The sequence below is a fragment of the Sciurus carolinensis genome, unplaced genomic scaffold (assembly GCF_902686445.1).
Source record: "Sciurus carolinensis unplaced genomic scaffold, mSciCar1.2, whole genome shotgun sequence".
Classification (NCBI taxonomy): domain Eukaryota; kingdom Metazoa; phylum Chordata; class Mammalia; order Rodentia; family Sciuridae; genus Sciurus; species Sciurus carolinensis.
In genome coordinates this window covers 73,084-99,813 of record NW_025920269.1, presented here as the reverse complement: position 1 = coordinate 99,813, position 26,730 = coordinate 73,084, and the positions used below count along the sequence as shown (strand labels likewise).

At 34.6% G+C, this 26,730-nt stretch overlaps 1 pseudogene; it reads left to right on the top strand.

Moving 5' to 3' along the window:
- Positions 1–452: 452 nt before the first annotated feature.
- Positions 453–21,069, top strand: LOC124975416 (flavin-containing monooxygenase 5-like; annotated as a pseudogene).
- The last annotated feature ends 5,661 nt before the right edge of the window (positions 21,070–26,730 follow it).

Genomic DNA, 26,730 nt, shown 5'->3' with positions numbered 1-26,730 from the left:
GTAATTTCTTCCCATTAAGAGAGGGAGAATTGCTGCCAATGAGTGAGTGGGGTGTTGGCTGAAAAGAGGTGGAACAGAACAACTCCTCTCCATCGACTGTTGCTGCTGTTTGTACTTCTGTATTTTCTATTTCTTTTATTACAGCAGAAAATCAGATTAACTTCCAGATTGCAGCTGAAGAATGAACCAGATGCTTCTGGAAACAGTATGGACCTTCTCAGCTCTGGGTCCTGCAGGCAACAGATCTGCCCTATCCTGTGCAGGAGATTTCTTCTGAAGAGGGCAACCAAATCTGGCTTTCTGAAAGTCACCTTTTGTTACAGCATTTATTTGAGTGTCATGACAACTGTCTTTCTTAAAAACTGTTGACAGATTTTTGCTTTCTGTCTCTTGTCATTCTTTTTTTTAGGACAAGTGACATTGCCATAGCCAGGTGAAGAACTGTGGAGACCATGACCAAGAAAAGAATTGCTGTGATTGGGAGTGAATCCTGTGGACTCTTTTGTCAAGTGCTGCCTGGATGAAGACTTGGAATCTGTTTGCTTTGAAAGGACTGATGACATTAGAGGGCTGTGTAGGTATCCGGTAAATCTCCTTGTCCCTTAATACTTGAAGCCCTCCCTGCAGATGGGTGCATGCAACATTTTATCTCATATTGGGTAATATGAGAGCTTGATAGTGACTAAACCTGATAAAATGCTGCCTGTTGACATTACATCTCCCCACCCTACATTTATGAGGGTTTCTCTTTACCTCTGTTGGCTGCAAAATGCATTGCACGTGTCCCTTTTTTTCCTTTTCTATTGTCTATGAAACCCACAGACAATATTTTCATTTCATTAGTTTTTCTGTTTTTCAGAAGAGGAAAATGATCTGGTGAAGCAGGGAGGATGAGTAACAAAACAATATATATTAGAAAGCACAAAGGGATTAGAAAATATAGAGTGATTGTTTCTGATATGTCTAAAAGGCAAATGAGCTAGAATTACCTGCTAACAACTCCTTCCAGGAGTACCTCCCTCCAATCTTCAACTTTACTTTTTCTATTAAAAAATATTCAGGTCTTTTTCTGACATTTCTTGTCCTTGAATAAGGTATAAAATTTGATAGTATTGTTGGCTGTAAACTTCTTGCTTTGAGAAGTTCAAAGTCCTTTGTCTTCCAGAAGAGGGTAAAGTGTACTGACAAATGGGTTTTCTTGTCCTTACACATACTCAGTTTTAAAGTTAAATTGTTTTAAATTGTTTTAATATGCACATCCAACCCTACAACTTGTTAGTAACCATTGACAATATCATCTATTTAAATGGTATGCTTAGTAACTGCCAAAAAGTATCAGTCACCTTCATTGATCTCTAACTTGGTTTACTTTTAAACTCATTTTCTGGACAAGTGAATGGAATTGAGGTGTCACAGGTATATTTCACATCATAAAAACTAACACAGTGTTGGCCAGCTTCTTAAAAGTGGCCTAATGACATTTCTTAGTTGAACAAATATGTTGTATCTTGCTCCATTTTGGAAACTAATTCTGACTATAGTCTTATTCAGATCTAAAATGAATCCCCTTAGCAAATCCCTATACCTTTATCATAATCAGATGTGGGCTGAAACCCCCGTTAATTTGTTTTTAGTAACAGAAAATTCTACTCTTGAAATCCAGTCACACCTTAGTGTCGAGGTTAAGAGCATTATTTTAGATTCAAAGACTGTCATTTACAAGAAGTATGGCCTTGGGTATATCATTAAACCTCTCTGACCACTGCATTTTTAATCTTTAGAAAGGGATAATAGTAATACCCCCTTTGTACAGTGATCATAGGGAGTAAGTGATGAATAATTACATCCATCACTTATAAAAGTGACAGCTCTGCATACGGTTACATGTCAGTTATTATTCATGCCTAGAGTGAGACCCCCACATTTTGGGTCTCCTTAAGCATCCTAGCCAGGTTTAGCAATTACTGAATGGCAGTGAAATCAATTGAGACAGGGATGATGTTGGGAGTGTAGCCTTTATTCTGCCTGATTATAATTTTTTGCTTTTTAAACTCTAAAGGAATTTGAAGTTAAAATCTGCTGAATATACAGCCTGAGGATTTCTTTTTTATTATCCTCTGGGCAAAATTTCTACACCTTATGAACTGCTTCTATAAAAAAATAAACTTTCATTATAATGCTCTGACTTCTCTGACTTTTCTTAACACAGATAAACATATATGGCTCACTCTTATATTCTAAAACCAAGAATGATGCCTGGCATATATATCCTACCCAATATATGTATTTTTAATAAGTGGATTTTGAGAAGAAAGCTGTCCTGAGTGGCTGCTAAGAATGTTTAGGGAGCTATAGACCGTCCTTTTCACATTTTTCAGTTACATAGCTGTAGGTATTGTAAACATTCTTTAATGGACTGAACATATTTTGCATGTTGCTGGTGGTTACCTTGAGAACTTTTTCCTGAGATGTACATCTCTATCAGTTCCATGATTATTATTTGGAGTCTAGTTGTCCTTCCATCCCCCAAAACTTTTTTATAATTTGTTAGAGGTTTCATATGTAGAATCAATCTAAGCACATTGAAATTCCACCTCCACTGGAGGTGTCCCATAAGAACACTGGGAATTCAGGGTTTCTATTTTCTCATTTTTTGTGACAGTTTCCTGGGATTCAGTGTATTTTTATTTTCTTCTCTGGTAGTACCACTTACTCTCCTATCGTGATTCCTCTTTCATTTTTCTATCTGCCAAACAAGTATTTTCTCAGACACCAGTATTTCTATTTTCTGAACATGTTCCACCTACCAAACTGGTGTTGTCTCCTCCTTGTACAGCTGAAAACTTTCTAATAATAATTATATGAGCTCTCAAGACATTAATTTCAATCAATTCTTGATCTCTTCTTTAACATTAAGTAAGATTGATGGTAGAAAGTAAGTTGTGATATGATATATATATCAGTTTACTCTGATGTTACCTTATGAATGAAATTACTTGAAAAGTTAATAAAATTTCTTTCAAAATGCTAAGGATTTAATAAGTACTCAATGCTATAAAATAATCTTGATATTTTTGAGTCAAACTGCAGATCTAAAAATCATTAAAGCATGCTAAACTGTGCTTTTCAAACTTTAATGTACACATGAATTACTGGAGATTCTCATGAATTAATTTGGAGTATACCAAAATTCTCCATTTCTGATAAGCCCTAAGTGATATTTATGCTGATGATCAGATAACTATTTCACATAGTAAAATTTTAAAGCATAGCAGATAGACAAATAGTTGCCATGTGGGCACAATATAATATAAAATGGTACTGTTACTATTTAATCAGAAAATTAAATAATATACACCCTTTAATGAAATATGTTTTTTTAAAAAAATCATAAATTTCATAACTCCTCCTTCATCAAAAAAATGGCAAAAAAGATAAAAAGACAATAAATGGATTGAAAAACACTTAAAAGGATATATTTGTCCACTTTTCTACATATTTAAGAATTAATCACTGGGAGAACATTAACAAAAAATGATGTCAGCCCATTCATGAGATTCTGGTTATGTCGATCTGGAGTCCCAATAAAGCAATATAGGAAACATGAACAACTAAAATGTTAATTATGGCAGAGATATAGTCATAAACACAACTTAAATGAATACTTTGGTTGAAATAGGTAAAATAAATAAGAAAATACTTGAAAGAAGACTGCTGAAAACCTTATTAGGAGTCAAAAAGAAATAATTATTAGGCAGACAAATGAGTGTGGTCAATTTCGGATTCCTAGACTAAATAATTATTTAATGAGAATTGGGAGGAAAATAAACCTGAATGTGGGAAATCCAACACTCTCTTTTGTGGATATTTAATGTTTTGTATTACCCACTCTCCTAATATTTATTCATTTCTGTAATAAAAAGGAAGGAGAGGGTCCAAATTGGTTAAGGTGATTTTCTATAATCAAAAAGAATTTAAATGTAATAGATTTGAAAACCTGTGGTTTGTGACATTTCAGTGAGAGTGTAATAGGCTGGATTCATAATGCATTATTTTATTGGATTACCACCTTAACCCCATGAAGTAATTAATTGGAAATTTTTGAGGAAGCAAAAAGTTTGTTGTAGGAAGGAAGACACTGAATTAGGGATTAATGTCATCTGAACCAGTGCTTCTCAGTTTTCATGTGCATCTGAATCAGTTGAGGATTTTGTTATATTAGTTCTGATTCATTAAGTCTAGGGAGGGGCCTAAAATTCTGCATTTCTAACAATATCCCTAGTGATCCCCTTTGTGCTGGTCCACAGACCATACTTTGGGAAGCAAGGATCAAGAACAGTGTTTCTCAAATTTCAGTTATTTTTTCTTAAGCATTTAAATTGTTTTCATTTTTATTTTATGAATAATGCTGACAGTAACATCCTTTAACAATAATCTTCATTTGCAAGTCTGAATATTTCTTTATAAGGCTACGTAAATTTCAAGGATTTTTATATACATTGCAAAATTACTCAGAAAATATTACACTAACTTATACTTTCCCTAGTATGTTTTGATCTAACCCATTTTTATTCATTTAAATTATTGTTACCCAGCAATAGTAACAATGGGGTAAATAACAACTTATACTGGAAAGAGACTTAGTACATTTTCTTGAGAGCAATGTCTCAATATATACAAAAATTCTTGAGACTTATTCATTCAGCTGGGAAGTTCTCATTTGGAATTTCTTGTGATGGCCATCTGATCGGTGCTAAGACTGAATGTAATGTGACTACTTTGTTCACATGTTTAGAACTTTAGGTGGGATAGCTAAAATTTCTGGGGGCTATTTGAATATTTCTCTATCCTATGTATTTTCTTCCATGTGCCTAGGTTGGGCTTCCTAACAGTATTGTGGTCTCAATGTAGTTGGATTTTTTATAGTAAAGATTTAGAATATCCCCAAAAAGCCCAGGTGTTCAAATCTTGGTATCCAATGCAGAATTGTCCAAAGTTGGGTCCTTTGGAAAGTGATTCTTTCATTAGGGCTCTGACATCATCAATGAATTAATTCATTGACAGCTGAATGGATTACTAGGCAGTGGTAGAAACTGTAGCAGGTGAAACATGGTTGAAAAGCAGATCATGGGTTCAGGGGGGTTACCCTTGGGGACTCTGTCTTGTCCTGGGCCTCTTTCCCCAACCCCTGCTTCCTGGCTACCATGAGCTGAGAAGCTTTCCTCTGCCATACCTTCCACCATGGTTTTCTGCCTTGCCTGAAGCCAAAAGCAGTGGAACTGAAACCTCTGAATCCATGAGCCAAAAGGATTCTTTCTCATTGTCAGGTATTTGGGTCACAGCTGCAAAAGCTAAATTCTTACATGGCTGCTGGGTTCCACCAAAGTGAGCCTTCTGAGACACCCAGGTGGTAGATGCAAGGCTACTTATTACCTAGTATTGAAAGACATTCAGTGCCATTTCAACTGTATACTGTTGGTCAAAAGCAAGTCATAAAGATACTGAGATTCAAGGGGAAGAAACTACACAGAGGCCCAAGTACTGGGAGATGTATGGAGGTGGTGTATGTGTAGACTTTTTTTTAATTGGCATTTATTTCAGGAAATTTTTCAACTGTTCACTGGCTATTTTTAAATCATGAAATTAGTTCTCAAGTTGCCATGAATACTTCTAATTTACTGCAGGAAAATCCTGAAGAAGGGAGAGTCAGTATCTACAAATTGGTGATCATCAATACTTCTAAGGAGATGATGTGCTTCAGTGACTACACCATCCCAGATCATTATCTTAACTTCATGCACAATTCCCAGGTCCTTGAGTATTTCAGGATATATGCCAATGACTTCAAACTTTTAAAGTATATCCAGTTCAAGGTAGGCAGTTTTGTGGGTGTCTTTGTGCTTGAAGTTCTTCATGAAATAAATGAATAATGTGGCTTCATTTACCAGTGCTTATGTGTAAATATTAGCTTGATATGCTCAAGTACAAAGACTCCACTCTTTGATCTCTCTCTAAAATATCCCTGGGAGAGTCTCTCATATATTTTCACTGCAGATACAGAAAGATAACTGCCACCAGTATTTTCATTGTCTTCATTTCATACTCTGCTTATAATAAAGGAGATGAGGGGAATGAATAGGTATGGGAACTTTAAATCTTTCTGGTTCCACTTTTCCACTATTGCTTTATTCTTTTATACTTTATGAGGCACTTTTCAATATATTATTTTATGTGATCACCAAAAAACCTGGTGAAGTACTTAGTGACTCAGAAGTTATTGAGGAAGCAAAGAAGTTAAATCTGGTGGAGAGAGCAGAACACTGAATTAGGAAACAAAACCCTAAATTATGGCCCTTGTTCTTACCACTAATTAACTTGTGACCTGAGATGAGTTAGTTTCTCAACTTGAATTTATCATAATTTTCTTTTTATGTAAAAGAAGATGATTGTACTGTATGACTTTTGGTTCCTTTCTTCTCTAAAGTCTGCTGTGAATTTCCCATAATTTAAAATCATGACCATAAACAGATATATCACCTGGCTTAAAGTTCAAAACTTCCACCTTTTTCTGTTTATCAACAATAATAAAATGGTAATATCTGGTGACAATTTCCAAAGTCAGACATTTATAGCCCAGTGATGCATCTTTGACCTGTTTAAGTGACAGTTCTTGAACAAGTTTGTTAATGTACTAAGCAGTGATGATGCAAAGACAAAATAATAAGTAACTTAACTAAGTAACTGTGTTTAAAGACAGAAAAATGAAGAAAATTATTATTATACATATAAGTAGCAAACCAAGTGATAAGTGCTGTAGAGATCTATGCATTGCAACTCAGAAGAGGGATGTTTAACCCATCAGGGAAGAGGAATCAAGTTCCAGGAAAGACTTTTAGAGAAGATAATGTCCAAGCTGAGTCTTGAGTAGAAAGGATTCTACCAAATGAAAAAGAAATAAAAGGATGATCCAAGTAGAAGCACCAACTTGTGTGAAAACACATGACAGGAACTATAAATAGTACAGGATGGTTTAGGCTTAGTGTCTCTATTATTCAACCAAGACATTATAGCCAAGGCCCTAGAAGCTCAATGGAATGCATTCTTGATGTTTCCTTAGGCTGGCAGAGTAACCCATATTTATTGCTTTTTTTAAAAAACTAAAAATTATACCACTATTTCCCTATCTCAAAGCCTCTTTCTCTATAATTATTTGTAAAGTGGGCATATGTAAAAGGCAAAGAGAGATTCCTTTAAAAAATAAGGGCCACTGAAATATTTTCCTGCTCTAAAATGAAAGGGAGCCTCATAGTCACATGTTTGAGGTTAGTCAAAGAGAACAGAATTTGGGTGTCAGAAGACATCAGAGAGTTTGGGGATGTCTGGGGTTAGTGAAGGAATAGATGTTTAGTGCATAGAGTTTCACAGAAGTACAGGAGAAATTCAGAATTTATTCAGGTGCTACAATGCCTTAATACAGAGACTAAAAATCCTCACAAATCCTACTTTTCTAGAGGCACAGGAGAGTACATTAGTCTGTCAACTCCATTTTACTTTATCTGCCTTATAGAAGTCTTCCCATTTGGACCACAACCTCAAACAAAACTGTTCTTTATGGAATATGAAAATCAAATATTCTTGCAAAGACCCTAATGATGTGATGGCACCAGTGGTATCAACATTTTGTGTAACATTTTGCAGAATAAGTCATGTCTGGGAAGATATACATTGTACTGGTTATGGTTACAGTCCCCTGTGTATGTTACTTTTCTTTCAGACCACTGTGTACAGTGTGAAGAAGAGGCCTGATTTCTCTACTTTAGGTCAATGGGAGGTAGTCACTGAGTGTGAAGGGAAAAAGGAGGTTAATGTCTTTGATGGATACATGGTTTGCACTGGCCATCACACTAATGCAAACTGACCCCTGGAAAGCTTTCCAGGTGAGTGACCTACCAGAAACTTAACTAAGAAAGGAGGTTGACCCTCAAGCCATGCCTTTGAAACTGAGGAATAGAAGGTTGTCGTCTGAGTGATTTTCACCTTGGGGTGAAATAAGGCTTACCCTAATTGTGCATGTTCCCTTGAAAATGGAATAATTTGTATTATTGTCATTTGGATATGGTAATTTTAGAGTTTAGAGGTCTGTGAACAATCATGCCACCACATAATGCCATTTCAGTCAATGCTGGAATACATACAGAATGGTGATCCCATAAGATTATAATGTGGACTGAAAAATTCCTTTTGGTTGAGTAGTATTATAGCTATTATAATATCATGGTGATGTTGATATACAAACCCATCTGCATTGTCAGTTGTATAAAATTATAGCTCACACAATTTTGTATATGGTACATAATAATAATAAACAACCATGTTATGGATTTATGTATTTACTACATTTAGCGTAGAGTATACTGCTTCTACTTATAGAAACATTTACTGTAAAACAGACTGCCATGTTACACCAACTAGTCTCACATGTCTCATGTTTATTGTGGGTCTTGATTGCATCAGGAGGCCATATCAAGTGACTGGCCTAAATAATCTATGCTTACATAAGTACTTCTGTGATGTTTTCACAATAATGAAACCAACTTGCAGCAAATTTTTGAGAATGTATGTATTTCTAACAAGTAGAATATGATTGTATTTAGTTTCACAATGACTTTGGTCTTCTTAAGGATCAAAAAGAAACACTGTGGAACTCTTACACAGCTTTGGTTCAGATGTGGAATTTTTAAGTGATTGAGAAAACAAACAAATATTGAGTTTCTAAAGGTTAAATGAAAGCTTGAATAATTTAGTTTCAGTTTGGGGCCTGAACTTTCTTTTTCTAAAAAAAAATGCACTTTATGTATGTCCTAGAGTATACAGAAACATATATACACTAATTGAAATGGGAGTATGTATCTAAGCGAATGAAAAGACAAAAGAGAATGGCAGTTTTCTGAGGCAGTTTGGATTTGTGTATCTGCAAATACAAAATACAAACTACTTATGATAAAGGAATCACAAGTTACTATTGTAACTATTAGGGCTATGGAAGAAAAAATAAGCAAATGTATTCAGAATGACAATAATAGCTGAATAAGGGGAGATCATATGGAGAATATGTGCTTCAACTTTAAATTCTACAAAAGTATGAATTTACATATGATATCCATCATATAAACTATCATTCAATACTTATTTTATGTTCTCTTGCAGGAATTGAGAAGTTCAAAGGACAGTACTTCCATAGTTGAGACTATAAAAACCCAGAGGCATTGGCTGGAAAAAGTCTTTATAATTGTTGGAAATTCTGGAGTAGATCTGGCTGTAGAGATTAGCTACACAACCAAGCAGATTTGAGTCAATGATTTACTTTGCTTCATTCTATCTTCAGTCTTATCAAGAAGGTAGACCCAACAGAGTATGGATGGCTGCACATTGCCTATCAGTACCAGTGGTAAATATGGGGCTTGGTTTCAATGCCTCAATTGGCATCATGATTTATGCTAATGGAGGGGCACGATTACTGGTTAGAGTTCCACTATTCATTTGGCTTTATACTAAGGAATAAGTTCACTACTTCAGGCTGCACTCAGAATCCCAGTTAGGGCTGGGGCTGTAGCTCAGTGGCAAAGTGCTGGCCTGGCATGTGTGAGGCACTGGGTTCCATCCTTAGCACCACAGGAAAATAAACAAATAAAACAAAGGCATACTGTCCATCTACAATTACAAAAAGATTTTTTTAAAGAATCCTAGTTAGCCTCTCCCTGGCTTTGATGAAGACCAGGTATTTGCTGGAAGAGCTTGTGTAAATGCAATATTGAGAGTGTGAATTGTCCATTGACCAGAAGAAATGCCATGTTCTCATATAAAGGAAGGCACATTTTGGTAATTAAAAATTTTTATTTGACAGGATGGTGGGTGATTTTCCTTTTTGCCATTCAAATGGAAAAAAAAAAGAAGCAATCTAATCTTTCCAAAAACATATGGATATCAGCACTTACCCACTGAGCCACTTCCCCAGTCCTTTTTATATTTTATTTAGAGACAGGATCTTGCTGAGTTGATTAGAGACTTGCTAATTTGCTGAGGCTGGCTTTGAACTCATGATCCTCCAGCCTCAGCCTCCAGAGCCACTTGGATGATAGTCCTGCACCACTGATCTCAGCCTATTCCATGATTTTTAATGAGTCCTATAGGTGATAAGTGCTAGTGAAGTTCAGAGGATGGAGAGAGAATTCTCAACCTGAAAGGTCAGTGATGTTCTCATAGAGGAAGTCTACTTGATCTGGATCATAAAAATGAATGTGCTGAGGAGAATTTAAAAGAGGAGAACTTTTCAAGCACATTAAACAGAAACATGGATCACAGTGAAATATATTCTTCAACAGTTTTTGGGAAGGAAAATGGCAGAAATTTTTTTAAAAAGATTGTACAGAACCAAAATGCCACACTAGTGAGTTTGAACTTAATCTTGAATAAAGTGCGAGTACTTTCAGATTGTGAGCCAGAATGATAAAAGTAAACAATATTTTCCATGCATTAGGTATTCCTCAGCACCAGGAGTGGGACATGGATCCTGAATCATGTAGGGGATCATGGATATCCTTTTGATGTGGTACATTTTTCTCAACTTAACATCTTATATCAAAGATATGTGGCCAAGCATTAGCAAATACATTTTTGGAAAAAAAGTATGAGTAAAAGATTTGATTATGAAATGTTTGACCTGAAGCATAAACACAGGTATGTTCTCAGGATGGGAATGGAGTTGATAATGGCTAAGATACAAGAACAAGAATGGTTCACACAGGCTAACAGAGCTATCTCTACCCATACATTAAGAAAATCCAGGGGCTGGGGTTGTGGCTCAGTGTTAGAGTGCTTGCCTAGTATGTGCGAGGCCCAGGACTTGATTCTCAGCACCACATATCAAATAAATAAATAAAATAGAAAGAAAAAAGAAAATCCAGAGAATTTCAAATTCAATTTTTACCTTATCAATCACAGAAGAACAAGATCTGTTGGTTTGAAGGATTTCTGTCACTTATTCTCATTGGCATTAACCATTTTCTTATTCTCTCAGGTATCAGTTCTTTTAATATTGTGCCCAACAACAACAGAAAGATAGTACAGGGCAGTGCAACATTCAGTCAGTCAACAAATATGGGGCACCTGTTGTGAGCAAGGCATTATATTGGGCATGAAATACATAGAGAAAAGACATGATAATACAAATAATACCTTAACTTTTTTGAAGTGTTTTTAAAGACAAGAACAGTGATGAGTTATATGTATTATCTCATTTAACCCTCACAAATGGCCCTGGGGGTCTGTACATTTTTTATGACTATTTTACAGATTAAAAAAATTGAACCTAAGTGAAACTAAGTAATTTTCCTGAGGAAAACATGGGTAACAAATGGAAGACTTCAGAATGGATCTTACATTAAAAATATAAATGAGAAGACAGACAACAGTATATGACAAAGAAATGCATAGGATGCAGAGTATAAAGAATGAGATTCTCATACAGCCAGGAGAACCATTGTGAAATCATTTTTATATACTGACTTTAAATGATTTTTTCTGTCTAATCTCTCATTTTTGAAAATGTTCAGATCTACAGAAAAGCAGTTCAATAATAAATACATTGAGCATTCATATATCTTTTACCTAGATTCACCTATCAAATATGGCCATATTTGCTTTTTCTGTTTTCCCTTTTAGAAGATAGGAAGATCCAAAAAATATGTAGTATACATACATACTTAAGAACATTTTTTTAAAGTAAGTCAAAATCATTAATATATACCTAAGAAAAAGGGCACTCTGGTATATACCATAATACAATTATCACATTTGGGAAATTTAACATTGATAAAATACATTATCTAAAATATTGGCATATTCAAATTTCCACAGATGTCCCAATAATATTCTTTTATTTTTTCTTTTGGGTACTAGGGATTGAACCCAGAGTCATTTTACCACTGAGTTACATTCCCAGTCCCTTGTATTGTTTTAGATAAGGTCTCACTAAGTTGCTTAGGGCCTTGCTAAATTGTCTCAGCAATTTGAAATTAATTAGTGAGATGACACTTGGATGCTGTGTTTTCAACAACTTTTTCATTTAGTTATTTAAGCATGAATATCTTTTGTAGTTGCAAAACAAATTGAGATGTTATGGAATAATAAGAGGTACATAAATAGTGTCAGCATGTAGCATTCTAATTATAATATCTTAGAATAGCAAAAGGCACATTATAGCCTGAGACCTGCACATAGTCTGATATATCTAGACTATATGGCAAAGGTAGATGAGTAGTTAAATATATCTGTAGGTCTATTATGTAAGAAACTTTTTGTATGCTCTGCTAAATAAAAAGTTTGGGGGTTTGGGATTTAGCTCAGTGGCAGAGCATTTGCCTAGAATTTAAGCAAGTGAGTGACATAATAATAAATCTGTAATAAAAGTATTGTAGAATGACCACAGCACCTGACACAATAATATTCTTTATAGCTTTTTATTTTATTTTCTAAATTGAGGATCCTAAAATCATGTTTAAACTTGCCTTTCTATTCTAAGGCAAACTGTATAGAAGGCAGATAGGAAGGGAGCCCTAAAGACAACTGTAATAGTTCAGGCGAGATAGGGAGGAAACAAAACTATTCTGTGTAATCTTCCTTTTTAAGGGATAAAGAGCATAGTCTTGGTAAGCAGATATGAGACAATTTTGTGACTTGGCCACCTATGTAAATGGTGGTATTGCTAGTGAAAGGGAATAGGTTTAGAGAGAAAAATGAAATCATGAGGTTGGGATGCAGAAAAGAATCTTCCTAAAAGTTAGAATCAAAGCAAATTAAATTCAACAAATCAAGGATAGTTGTAAACCATACAATATTTCTGAGACTAGGCCAGGAAGATAATGGAATGAGGACTGTCAGAGCCTACTGACTTAAAGTTCAGAAATTAAGACTCTTTTAAAACTGAATTAAGACTTTTTTTTTAAAGACCCATGATACTGGAAAATTGGCTTACTTATTTTGATACCCTTATTCCATGCTGTCTCTAGAAAACACTACTTACCATGTCCAAAGTATCCCAAAAGAGTTTATAGAAAGCTATTTTAATAGAAATTCTAAAATACTAGGCTGTATAACATTGGTCAAGTCACTTCACTTCTCTTGACTTTGGTTTCCACATCTATACAACCTAGATAATGACACCTATCCTATCTCCTTCATAGCGTTTGTGTGATTGTCAAGTTAATGAATGGAAATATAATTTAAATTCTAAATTGCTATATGGATGTAATTTATTACACAGTTTGGGAAATGAAATTCTAAATCTACCTCTTGCACCTTTGGAATTACAAATGGAACTGAACAGAATATTAACAGACAAGTTCTGCCAGACTTAATAATATGTGTACAGAAACTATTGGCCTATGGCCTTATGATACAACAGAGTGTTAGTATTATTTAAGAAACCACATATGCATTCCTCATTTAAGACTCTTCTTCCTTCGCTTCTCCAGTGCTTTCCCCTTTCAGTGACTTCTAGCCCTAAAAAGCTGAGGTAAAGTAGAACTTGTATAAAGTAGAACTTTTCCAAATTTCATTGGTAGACTGAGTGGAAACCATTGACATTGTTTAACCACCTCCACCAAAGCAAAAATTTACTTACATGATTTATTTCTCTCTTTCCCCTTCTTTCCCTCTTTCTTGGTCACTCTCATTTCTCCTCTTCATCTTTATCAGCACTCATAGAGTTCTGAGCCAGCATCCAACAATAGATGATGATCTGCCAAATATATAATTTCTGACTTGGTAAAAGTTAAATGATATGTGAAGGAATTCACAAAGACAGCTGCCATATTTGAGGATGGCTCCAGAGCAGACAATACTGATGCTGTTATCTTTGCCACAGGCTGTAGGTTTGCCTTTGCTTTTCTTGAAGTTTCCATCAAAGTGGTCAAAAACAAGATATCCCCATATCAAAAGGTCTTCCCCCAACCTAGAAAAGTCAATTCTTGCTATCATAGGCCTGACTCAACCCTTTGGAGCCATTATGTGCATTGCAGAGCTCCAAGGATGCTGGACCACTCAAGTATTTAAAGGTAAGTGACTGTACAAATTGACTACTTAATTACTTGATTATGTTTAATTGTGTTTATGTACTTGCTTTTAAATAGCAGTATGTATGACTGAAATATTGAGAGTTGCATAATATTTGGCATAAAATTATTACTAGAACATTTATTTTTAAGTGACTCTAAACTAGTATTTTATAACCATAAACATATATTAGAATCACCTGGGATATTTTCCAAACTTAATGATGCTTTGATCTCATCCCTGGTGATGCTTATTCAGTACATCTGGGTGGACAGGCATAAGATTTTTTGACAAAATTGTTCCCCAGATGATTACACTCATCTAAATTTTGGACAACTGGCGTGTATTTGTGAAGTTAAAGAATGCCATCTTTCATTATAGAGAATGTCAAATATAGAAATGGTGTGACTTAATTTCAGATAGCAAATTAACACCTGGTAGGAGACTAGTCCAGAATGTAGAATATTCAACATTCAAATCCTCACACCCTTTTTACATACCTTCTTTCAGTTTTGGCTAGGAGTACTAGAAAAAACTTTGAGGTCTGGGATAATAGGCTCAATATGAGTCAGCAGAGGATAAGGCTTCTAAAAGGCATGATTAAATCTCGCATCATCAAAAAATTATTATGTCCCAGAACACATAATTGTTCTCTAAATTGATCAGACTACCACCTGAAAACATTATAAAATTGAAACTGGAATTCAATGAATAAGGAGAGAGATAAGAATGATTTAAGGAATGAGAAAACATATTATTTGAAATGCAGATGAATTTGCTGGAGAAGTTTAGGCAAAATAAGTTAAAATCTGGGGGGGATCTGAGAGTTCCCTTCAAATATTTGAAGGAATAACCTACTTAGTAGGGCAAAGAGTCAAACTAGAACCAAGCAGTGAAATCTTGAGGGTTGAATAATATCAGCTTAACATTAAAAAATAAAAAAGAAAAGACCTTTTCCTTTTTTGTCCATATAAAGGTTTTTTTCTTAATTTTTTGTTTTTAGATATACATGACAGTAAGGTGTGTTTTGACATTTTATATACATGGCGTGCAACCCATTCCAATTTGGATCCCATTCTTGTGGTTCAACATGTGGAGTTACACTAGTCTTGTATTCATATATAAGCTAAAAGGCTGAACTGGTCTGTAAGACCAGTATGACAGCCATATCTCTTTTCTCTTGTAACATTATACCAAAATGTGCAGGGAAAGTCAGGATTTCAGAAAGTCAGGATTACACAAATACAGCATGCCTTACAAATGAGAGTAGACCTTGAAAGACCCCTTACCATAGAGCTTAATTTAGACTCTCTTCATTCCCACATTATTTTGGGACTCTGGAAAAATAAACTTCAATTCCTCACTGTTCTTCAACAACATTGTTCAGCAAACATTTACTGATATCTCAGTATATATGATCTCCTAGGTTCAGAAAAAAACAGTAAAACAAAAAATTCCTATTTTCATGGAACTCAGAGTCATAGAAGGAAGATAGACAAGAAACAAACATTTAATGTGTTCATTCACTTCACACATATTTACTGCATTCTAAGCAGATGATCTAATAACAATGTAGAGGAGCTACTATGGGAACAGTGGGCAAGAAATACCCAATTCTTCCATGGATTTATACTAAAAGAAAAAAGAAAATTTTGATATATGAATGGGAAAATCACCAATATTTACATAAAGTTAGGGGAAAATGACAGTAAATTGAGTTCTGGGTATTACAAGTAATTGAGAATGTTGGGAAATAATGTCATAGAAATTAAGGAAAATGAAGTCAGGGGTACTTATAGAGGTAATATCAAGAAAGTTCTTGGCTGCCATGCAAGAAGTTTTTTTTTAATTGTCCACTGTAGAGAACCACTGAAAGATTTTAACTGAGAGAGGAGAACTCAAATCAGATTTGCAATTTAGAATACATGTTAGAGGGAGTAAAATGTGAATGTCAGTCCAAGTAAGACCTCATGAAGCCTTTAAACCAAAGTAATGGCAATGTAAATGAATAGGAGGTGACAAACTTGAATGAAACTTCATAGGAACTTTTAAAAGGATTTGGTGAGAATACATGTTGGGGATAAGAGAGAAAAGAATCTGCCCAGGTGCTGTGGCCATTATTGTAAAATAGAAATATAAAAAGGGGATCAAGATTTGGAGGGAGATAAGAAATGTGATACAATATTTGTCTAAACAAGATAACATGGGAAGTTAATGAATTCAAAGAGAACTGCATCACAGAATGTTGTAAATATTTTTGTCCATCAAATCTTAACAGATTTTTGTTATTGTTGTTTATGAACTGTCACCATCAAGAAATAGTTCTCCACCCCCTCCTCCATAAAATTTCAAGCAAATAAATGCAAGATTTACTTGCATTTATTTACTCCCTCTGAACTGTATTCTAAATTGCAAATCTGATTTGAGTTCTCTCCCAATCAAAATCCTTCAGTGGTTCTCTATAGCCTACATTAAATACAAATTTCTTGCATGGCAGCCAAGAACTTTCTTGATATCACCTCTTTGAATACCCTATAAGAAGTAATTGGAAATTACTTCTCAAAATGTATTTCTTGAGCATCCTAAAAGACCTGTGATTAATTTCAAAGGAAACATTCCCATTCTTCCTTATTGATTTATAAGTAATAATTTCTGTAGCTAAGATCAGAAAACACATCAGAAAACACAGTAAGCTCTGAGTATTGAATTTCCAACTTCTGTGTTTCAGGAGGAACTTATCAAGATAGTTAATGGAGTGTGCCCAGAAAAGGGCAACAAGAATGTCAGAAAGCTTGAAGCCTGTTATATAAGAAACCTGTGCTTGTTATCCAGATAATGAGAAGATTAAAGTAGTTATGACAGGTGCTTTTCACATATTTTAAGAACTGACAGGTGTTAAAATTCATTTCTGTGGCTCCAGAAGGAAGAGCTAGTTCCAATGATGCAAGTGGAATAGAAGTAGATCTGGGGATCAGTACAAAAAATAATGTTCCAGCAGCTACAGCAATCAATTTTATCATCTCCTTAGATGGTGGTGATATCTCCAAGACCAGAGACTTTTAAGGAGGAATGAGTTTGTCACTTGATATTGTATTGTAGAAAGGATTGGACTGAGTAAGACACATTCCTGTACTGAAATTCTACATTCCAGAATTTTGTAGAGTAACACTTTAGGATTGTGACTTAAATTTTCATATGGCATAGTGCCAACATATCTGGTCATAAGACTATATATCTGGGCAAAAGGCTTATTGTTTGAGCTAGAGTTGTTTATATGAACTTAAATGTAATTCTGCCTTTGTCTAGCCATGTCCTTGGTGTTAGATCCTAGTACAGAAACTGTTTGTATATTAATTCTTATATTTATTTGTCAAGATTGGGTACTATGAGTTACTGTTGACCTTACCCCCCACACAAACTCCTATCTAATAAAAGAGGTCAGAAGGTGAGACTTATCTTCCATAGGACTTTAGCATAAAATGTGATTGAGAATTTATGTTTACTTCTTTTGCTCTCTATTGTATAAAATAGCTTTTTTATTAAGATACCTGTGTAGGTGCATTTCTCCAGTCCTCTCCTTTTTGGAGATGGCATTTTATTACATTGCTCAGGCTGATTGAACCCCTGGACTCAAATTATCCTCCTACTTCAGCCTCCCAAGTGCTGGGACTTCAGGTTGTGTCACCACATCCGACTTGCCTCTTGACCTTATGTCTCATTTTCCATGTGCTTTTAAGACCATTTTTCATTTCCATGTGTCCATATTTCATTTACCAATTCAAAGACTATGTTAGGGAGGAGGCAAGTATTTTTTGGAAAGCAGAGTACAGTAAACATGTTAAGACAAAGCAGAATAAAGTAAGCTACACATATTGATACAGGTGAATATTCTTTATCCAAAATGCTTAGGACTAGAGGTGTTTTGAACATGCATTTTCAGAGTTTGAAATATTTGCATATACATAATGGCCTGTCTTGGAGATGGAACCCAAATCTAAAAATGAAATTCACTTATTTTTCATATGTACCTTATACCACATATGTACCTTATTACCACAAGGTTATTTTATACAATAGTTTTAATGTGCCTGTTTTTTGACTGTGAGCTATCACATGAGGTCAAGTGCTGCATTTCCTACTTGTGGCATCTTATCAGTGTTCAAAGAGTATTGGGGCTTGGAACATTTCAGATTTCTGTTTTTACAATTAGGTTTGCTCCACTTATTATATTTTGATGGTGGAAGGATCATGTAATCAAGCAAACTATAATCTCTGAGTACAGAAAATTATCCTATATTTCTTTGAATTCCTCATAACACAGTAATTGTTAATAGGATCATTGTTTTTACTGAGGTAATTACTAAGGTAAAATTTTTTTTCTTTAGGGCTAAAGAAATTTCCCTCACAACATGAAATGATGGCAGGTATAACTAAAACTCAAGAGGAAATGGCAAAATGATAAGAAATTCTCCGAGGATGATGTATGGTAACTTTTTCTACTTATTTCTTAATACAAACAATATGTTACTACAATTCAGTTTGCTCTTGTTAATTTGAGAATTCTGATTTAAAAGGGAACAATATTTGTGACAACTGAATGGGGAAATATTACTAACAGTTTCAATATGGATGAGAAAGGAGAGAAAACTCAAGAAAAGGGTATAGAGTCTATGTTTTGGACTTAAAAGAAAAATTATGTAGAAAAAATCATGGAGAAGAAAGTTAGGTATATTATTTTGGGAGGAATTACTTGAAGCAGTAATAAAGGTGCCAAAGGAAGGAAGAGTATGTTGAATGAATAATAATTTCAAATCTGTTAAGTAGATTTACAAATCTGAAGTGACTGCTTTGCTGGCTATCATAAAGTGAAAAGCACATGCAGATTACAGTGAATTGGAGCATGAAAAGTCCATGTTACTTGGTAAGGTAATAACATCAGCTGGATGCTTAGTGCTGTGGTGAATACAATAATTTGGAAGTCTGAACTTGAGCTCAATCCTAGGGTTGTTTTTATTCAGAAAGAGTGGAAATTGATTGTTGAAGTTCCCAAAATGGTGGTTTTCTGCAACTGACTATACTAACATAACTCCCCTATCTTGGAGAAAGATAAAGTAATTTTTTATTTAATCTTCTTATCCTTACCAGGTGCTCTCCTATTTTCTTCCCCTCTTTCATTGCCAAAACATCTAAAGTTTCTACATCCTATGCTCTCAGGTCTCTCCCCTTGCTCCCCAGTGTCCTTGTATTTTAAACTCACCTCCTTACTCCTGACACTGTTCCCTTGGAGGTCATCCATGACTAGATTCCAATCTCTCACTACTGAGCTTGGCATTTTTAAACATTTTCCCTTGGAGTGCTTTCTTTTCCTTCTTTTCTGGCACTAAACTCTTTTATTTGTACTTTTCTGCTTTCTTTCCTTTGACTTGTTCTTGTCTCACCACCTTCTGACTATAAGCAGTCCCCAAGGATATAATTTGAACTTTTTAAGGGTTGACAGTTACATTCAGCATTTCATGTACATGGAGCTTACTTAATCCTTATAACAATCCTGCAATGCTGTAACTAGTGAATCCTTTTGTGAAACCTTCATGTAAACTCCAGCTCTTGACCTACTGCTATAAGATAAATAAATGCATGCATACAAACACCTGAGTTAATATCATCTCCAGAAAGCAAAACTCTCAAATTATTTCCCATTTCATCTCTTTGAAACTCCAGCCCCAATTTGATAAAGTACTACTTGACCATCTATCAGTTCCTTTGGAATTCTATCTCAAGAATTCTACCTAAAATTTATTTTCTAATCATTTTTTCCTGTCTTTGTTTTTGGATCCCTCAATCAGCTTAATTTGACTTTCCTCTTATTTCCTTTGTGTTCCATTGTTCTTTCTTTTCATTATAGAAAGTAGCAAGTGAAAGTCTCCTAGTCAAATTTCTTCCACATATTTTACTGTTCACCAGATTTTCCCACTAAAAAGTCTTTTAAGGTCTCCAAATCTGCACTTGGTATAATCATTTTATCTGGTTCCTTCTGAAGGGCCACTTCCTTTTATAGGATAAGTCACCCTCCCTCATTCTTTCAGAATTCCAAGTTAACATTCTCCCTGGAAAGACCTGATCTTTGGACTCCCACTACCCCAACACCACTTCCCTCATAAAATAACTGAGAATCTCATGTTTGAGGATTTTTGTGATGAGTTCCCTCTTTTGCATCAGTCTTCTGAATCTGAAATGCTGTCCATTCTTGTTTTCTACTAATTTAGGCAATGACCATAAATATTCTTTTACCCATTCCTGCTTTATTCTTTCACTTTGCTGCTGTCCCCTGATTTTTAATTCTTTTCTTTGTTCTCATCTTATCTATATCTTTCACATCCTTCAAGGGCCTAGTATATCTCTCTTTTAAGTGCCCTTTTTTCATTTCCATTTAGCAGTCAAACCCACAATATTTAGCAGAACCCTTGAGTTCCGTATGTGTATACCTATCTTATCTCTTACTAGAAGATTTGTAAGATTTTTAAGGATGGTGACAAATATAATCTTTTTTTACTATTTACTACAGCTTATAGTCCAATATAAAATCAATACCAGCTTCTATCTTCTCTACTTTTAGGTTTGTGGAGAGCCAACATCATACCATTCAGGGAGACTACATTGATAGCATGGAAGGGATTGCTGATTTGGTGGGAGTCAAGTCTAATCTACTGTCTCTGGCCTTCACTGGTCCAAGTTAGCATTACAGTTATTTTTGGGACCCTGTACTCCACTCCAGTTTCATCTATAGGTCCCTGGAAAGTGGAATAGTGCTCAAAAAAACATCTTAACCACAGATGATCATATAAGGAATCCTATGAACACAGGGGTAATTGAAAAGAGTAATTCCATAGCTTCAACAAAGAAATGGGTAGGTTCATGCTAGCTGTTATTTTATTTGAGGTGATTATGGCTTACTTTTAGATGTCTCATTGTCAATGTCCTGGCTTTCATTGGGAAGCTCAATTTAGAAATGTCTTCCAAACCTAACAAGATGGAACAACTCTCAGCTTCATATTTCCCAGAATTTACCTTTACTTCTCTTTCAGAAGCATTGATCCTCTTTCTTCTTTTTTCTACAATGAAATCCTGGGTTTTCTTTTGGGTTGATTCATCCCCCCTTACTCTTGTAATCTGTCACTTTTTTTCCCAATAATTTCTAGACTGTGAACTCACAGAATCCTTTAGTCATTTTTATATTATGTCCTTAGGCATGTTGATTATCAAATATTATGGTGCGGACCTTAAATCAGCATCTCTAAAAAATGGCTGATTCCATGTAATTCTTCTGATAGGATTTGATTTTCTATTAAAAGCTAAATTCCTGTTTGTTTTTAATATTATAACTAAATATATGTTTTCTGAGAGATAAAAGAAATAGTGTTCTTAAAATAGTTGTCTATGATGAGACATTTTGTTTTACTTACTCTTTACTAATGTTACTGATAACAGGTCATTTTTGCTCCTCTACCTAAGCAACATGTCTTTATTTTCTTAATAAAGAAATTACTTTCAAATTTCTAGGCTCATAGGTTGTTTTAATAATTTAGCATCAACCCATGGGTTCGACTTGGTTAAAAAAATTGGGATTTTTTAAAGTAGCTGTCCTATCTTTTGTGATCTCTTAGTTCACAGATTGAATCTAGTCAGAGTTTTACTTTAGGAAATAAGTAGCTGACTGTTAGGCCAGATGTTAGGGGCAGTTTTGGTTCATCGATAATTCCCAGAAAAACGCTTTGCAGACACAGGTCCCACATGAGGAACTTTTTATTTTATGCAGACAAATCGTGCCTGCTTGGGGAAAAGGGAAAAGGAAAAGACGAAGATGGTGCAGGGTTTCTCCTCAGTTATCAGAATTTCACGGACTGGGAGGAACCAATCACGGAGGAGAATTATTACAGACTGACTGATGGACCAATGACATATTAGAACGTAAAGTGGGAGGCAGGAAGGTTATGGCAATGTAAGCCAGAAATTTCTGTAACGGGAGAGGTGGGCGTAGCGCAGATTGACAGGTGGTCCCTGTAGCAGTAGAGAAAGGTGGCTTTATACCTTACACTGACAACTATTGTAATGTGAACTACAAATGTGTTTTGTCTCCTCTATTCTAATTTTCTCCCATTCCTTCAAGTAGATTCTAAGTAATAAGAATTCAAAGAGGTTATGTCTAAAACATAGGAATATTTTTCTAAAACCTCTTTTTCTTATGTCATACATTGTGGTTCTGAAAAACAGAGCAAAGAAATAGAAAGCAGGAACTTGGGTTTACATCCAGTGCTTCTGCTGATTCTTTTTCTCATCTGTTGAACTTTTGCTTTGTTCTAGTTCATGAGAAATTGTCAGCTGACAAGCACAATGAACTTCATAGGGAAAGGTGCTGAGAGTACCAATCAAGTGTATGTTAATTAATAGCTGTTTTGCAATATGTTTATAAGTTTGGATTGCTACCAATTTCTTAACTACAGGATAAATTAGCAGGATAAATTACAGGAAAAGTAAACAACTAAAAGGACATCCAACAAATACAAATGCACAAAAGAAAATTAGAAATGTGAGAGCTAAAACTTCTTAATCACATAATCATTTTGACAGCTGCCTATCATTTCACCTTTTTATGAACTAAAGTACTGAAAGTTGATATTATGTCTTAGGTCTTTTTCCTTCTCTAATATTTATGATACAAGGTATTTGTCATCTATTAAAGTAGAACTAATATTTTTTGATCTTCAGATTACTCTTGTTCAAAAGTAAATTGAAGGTCTCTTAAATTTTCTCCTTTTGTAATATAAACTTACCTCTGTTTTAGAATAAAAATACATTGAATTAATAATCCTCTAATAATTCCTAATTATTATTAGTAACACCTCAATTTCCTCTTTAAAGTGTTTATTTTTAAATTGATTAGATTTCTATTATGTAAATCTACCAAAAAAGAAATCTTCACTCATTTTCTCAACCAAGCTGAAAGCAAGATGTGAATAGGATATTGCCCTCAGAACATCTCAAGATGCAAAACCTTAGTTATTGATGCATATATACTAATATTTAACTTACTTATTTTGCTCTTTATATTAAGATCATATACATGTATATATATACATATGTAAAATTTTTCCAATTGTATTAAATCTGGTTACCAAAGAAAAATGCATTCTTGTAATGCCAGAGAGTAAGAAAGTACTCAAAGCAGAAACTGAATAAGCATATGTCAAAGGAACACCAGAGCCATCATATAGTGGAAAATTTGAACAATAAAATAAGTAACCTAGTATTAGAATATAAGACATAAAAACACATGATTCTATAGTGATATAAATAAATGATTGAATGAATCAATTAATAAATGATATGTAACAGACAACTCTCCCATACAAAAGAATTCTGAATTTATATAGATAGTTTCTTCTCAAGGAGATGAAACACAATTTTCTACTTTTTAAATGGGCTGCATAGATTGACTTCCCTCCAAAAATTGCAGTATGGAAAGGGGAAAAAGTGACTGCAGTGGAAAAATTTGACAAATACCACTGAGACTAGGTGATCAAGATTAACATCAACAGTGATAAGTCATACTGGCAGTATGTACCCTTGAAATGATATGACAAGGAGGCACTTACTTCTGTGGTATTCCTCCCCTAAAACATAACCCAGTTTAACCATGATAAAAGTATCAATACTCTCAAATTGAGGAATATTCTACAAACTACCTGACCACTTCAAAACTTTCAAGGTAATCAAAAACAAGGAAATTTTTAGCAACTGTCACAGTATACAGGAGCTAAGGAGATCTGTCATATAAATGTAATGTGTATTCTGGAATAAAGAGAGGATCAATTTAAAAAATAGGTGAATACAAATAAAGTGGGCATTTTGATTAATAATAATGTGTCAATGTTGGTTTATGAGTTGTGACAAATGTACCATAATAATGTGTCAACAATAAGGAAAACTAGGTGTGGTATATCCAAGAACTATGAAATATTTTTGCAATCTTTCTTAAATCAAAGACTATTTCAAAATTAAAAACTACTTTAAAAAAGAAATGTATTTAATTGATGCAGTATTTGACCCAAAGCTACAGTCTAGTGAAATTTTCTTAGATGAAGAACATTAACTATACCATTCATTTATATTACATATTACTATGTGTTTACCTGATTACTCTCAAATTAAGTTGATCTATTAAAATAAAATCTACCTTACCACAGCAAATTTTGCCTCCTTTACTGAGTAAGTATTGACTGTAATTGTATTGACTGAGAAATGGTGATACAAAGTCAAAAGACAATTTCTTCAATTCACTTAGATAAGTTTTCTTGTATCTGAGAACATGAAGTTAGCAGTCCCCACAAATGACATTTATATTAAGGGCAGCTACATACATAACTAAGGTAATATTACTTAATACTTGGCCTGCCTTGTTACTGTGGCTGATAGTAATGCAATAATAAACATTCTCTAGACTACCTACTTGGAAGTTCCCAAAGTGCATGATTTTCCATGCTTCTGTACATTCTTTTGTTGTACTTTCAGTAAATTCTCCAGCTAAATAATATCTCCATCATCTTCAAGATTCAATTCATCTTTTTTCTCTTTCCTGAACCCCAATATGAAACACTGGGCTCCTTTGTGCTTTTACTACACCTGTTGAATATCCTTATCAAACTACATTGTAACAGTTCTCTCACATGGTTCCTCTTTCAATTAGTAAACTCTTGGGAGGCAGATACTTTGCAATCAATTTATGTGTTCCTAGTGCTTAGTGTAGTTTCTGGAACACAGTCAAGTGTCCATAGATTAATTAATTGAATGAATACGTGTAACATGGGAGATAAAAATTTAATCAAGTTTTTAAAGACTTAAATAGTGAACAACACTTTGAGAAAACATTAACGAGATCAAACATATCTAGACCTTCAGTACAATGAGATTTTGAAATGTCTGTGGGCAAACGTTCTTTCAGAAGATATCCTGGAATGGATCACTGATCTAAGTCAATGTCTAATATTCTGTTGTGGTTTGAAACACAAGTGTCTGTCTGTAACTTATTTACTCAATGAAGTAGGTCTTTTAAAAAAGTCAGTATCAATATAAAAAATCAAAGTGGGGTATGTCTTCTTCATTCCTCATGCTGCCTAGAGTTACTCATTGCTATTTCTCTTTACTTTCTCAAATCCTCCTGCTCCTTTGAAGTACTGGCCACCACCTCTCCTCATTGTAGTTATTTTCAGACACATTCAATCCCCTTCATTCTGTAAATATTTTAGTATCAAGCTTTGTGCCTTTCTCTGTAAACATAAATACTCCTGCAGTTGACTTTAGTATCTAGGTAATAACTTTCATCAATCTAACATATTAGTTAGGATTAGGTTGGCTATATATAATTGAAAAGGCCCAAAAAATGATGTAAACAAGACTGAAGCTTATTTTTCTCTCATATAAAAAAGTACAGAGTGGACTGATGCATAACAGCTCCATAGTTCTTTTTTCTGCTGTACTATTTCAGCTACTTCACGATCCAAGGTGACTGCTGGATTTCAGCCATTATATGAACAGCCACGCAGAAGGGAGGAGAAATGTAAGGTACACCCTTTCTTTTAAGGAGATTTAACAGAAGTTCCATATAGAATTTCCACTTACATCTCACTGGAAGAATGTAATCACATATCTAGCTACTAGGGAAGCAAAGAAATGTGTCTTTATACATAAAGAAAACATACCAAGGTTATTGAAAAGGAAGAGGAAATGAATGTTAAAGTGGGCCTTTAACATTCTGTCATCTAATTTTTCAGTTCTGTAACTTATTTCAATGATTTTATGATCCACCTCACTTCACCTACCTACACCTATGGTCATATCTAAGACAATGCTAATAATTGCAACATCACTGAAATAGCAATGTCAAACATCCTACTCTTCCAAACATCTCTTACCTACTAAGCTCATTCCCTCTTGTATTTACTGCCATCATCCAGTTCTTTGACTCCACTGGCCCCTCCATCAATCTGCTCTTCTTTTCCCAGATCAACAGGTTTAAAATCCACCACCCAGCATTATAATTCCACCCTGCTATGCACTCTCAACTCTTTTGTTGCCCTTCTCCATACCTGCTTGGATAAACTTTACCTTTGGTATATGCCTGCACCCAAAAAGCTAAATATGGTAAGACAAAAATACCACTATGGTGGATTGGCTTGTCTTAAATTCATAACCACCAAACATATCTAGACCTTCAGTACAATCTGCCATTCACACTTAGGTTTTCTAGTCAATTCTCTATCCTACTATTCTAGTTGATTATTTCACACCTCCTACCTTTTCAAACTTCAAATACTTGTCTCCTCTCCTCAATCAGCTAATCACCTTGCTGCTGCTTTTCTTCCTTTAAGAGAACAGAAACAAGGCTCAGGATATAGCTCAGTTGGTAGAGTGCTTGCCTCACATGCACATAAGCCCTGTGTTCAGTCCTCAGTCAGTCCCCAGGGAAGGAAAGGAATTGGAGGTGAGAGTGAAAAAGTAAGGATAACCAAAAGGAGGTACTCAGGCAGTCAAGAATTTGGAGGGGTGAGCAAGAAGTTGTGGTAA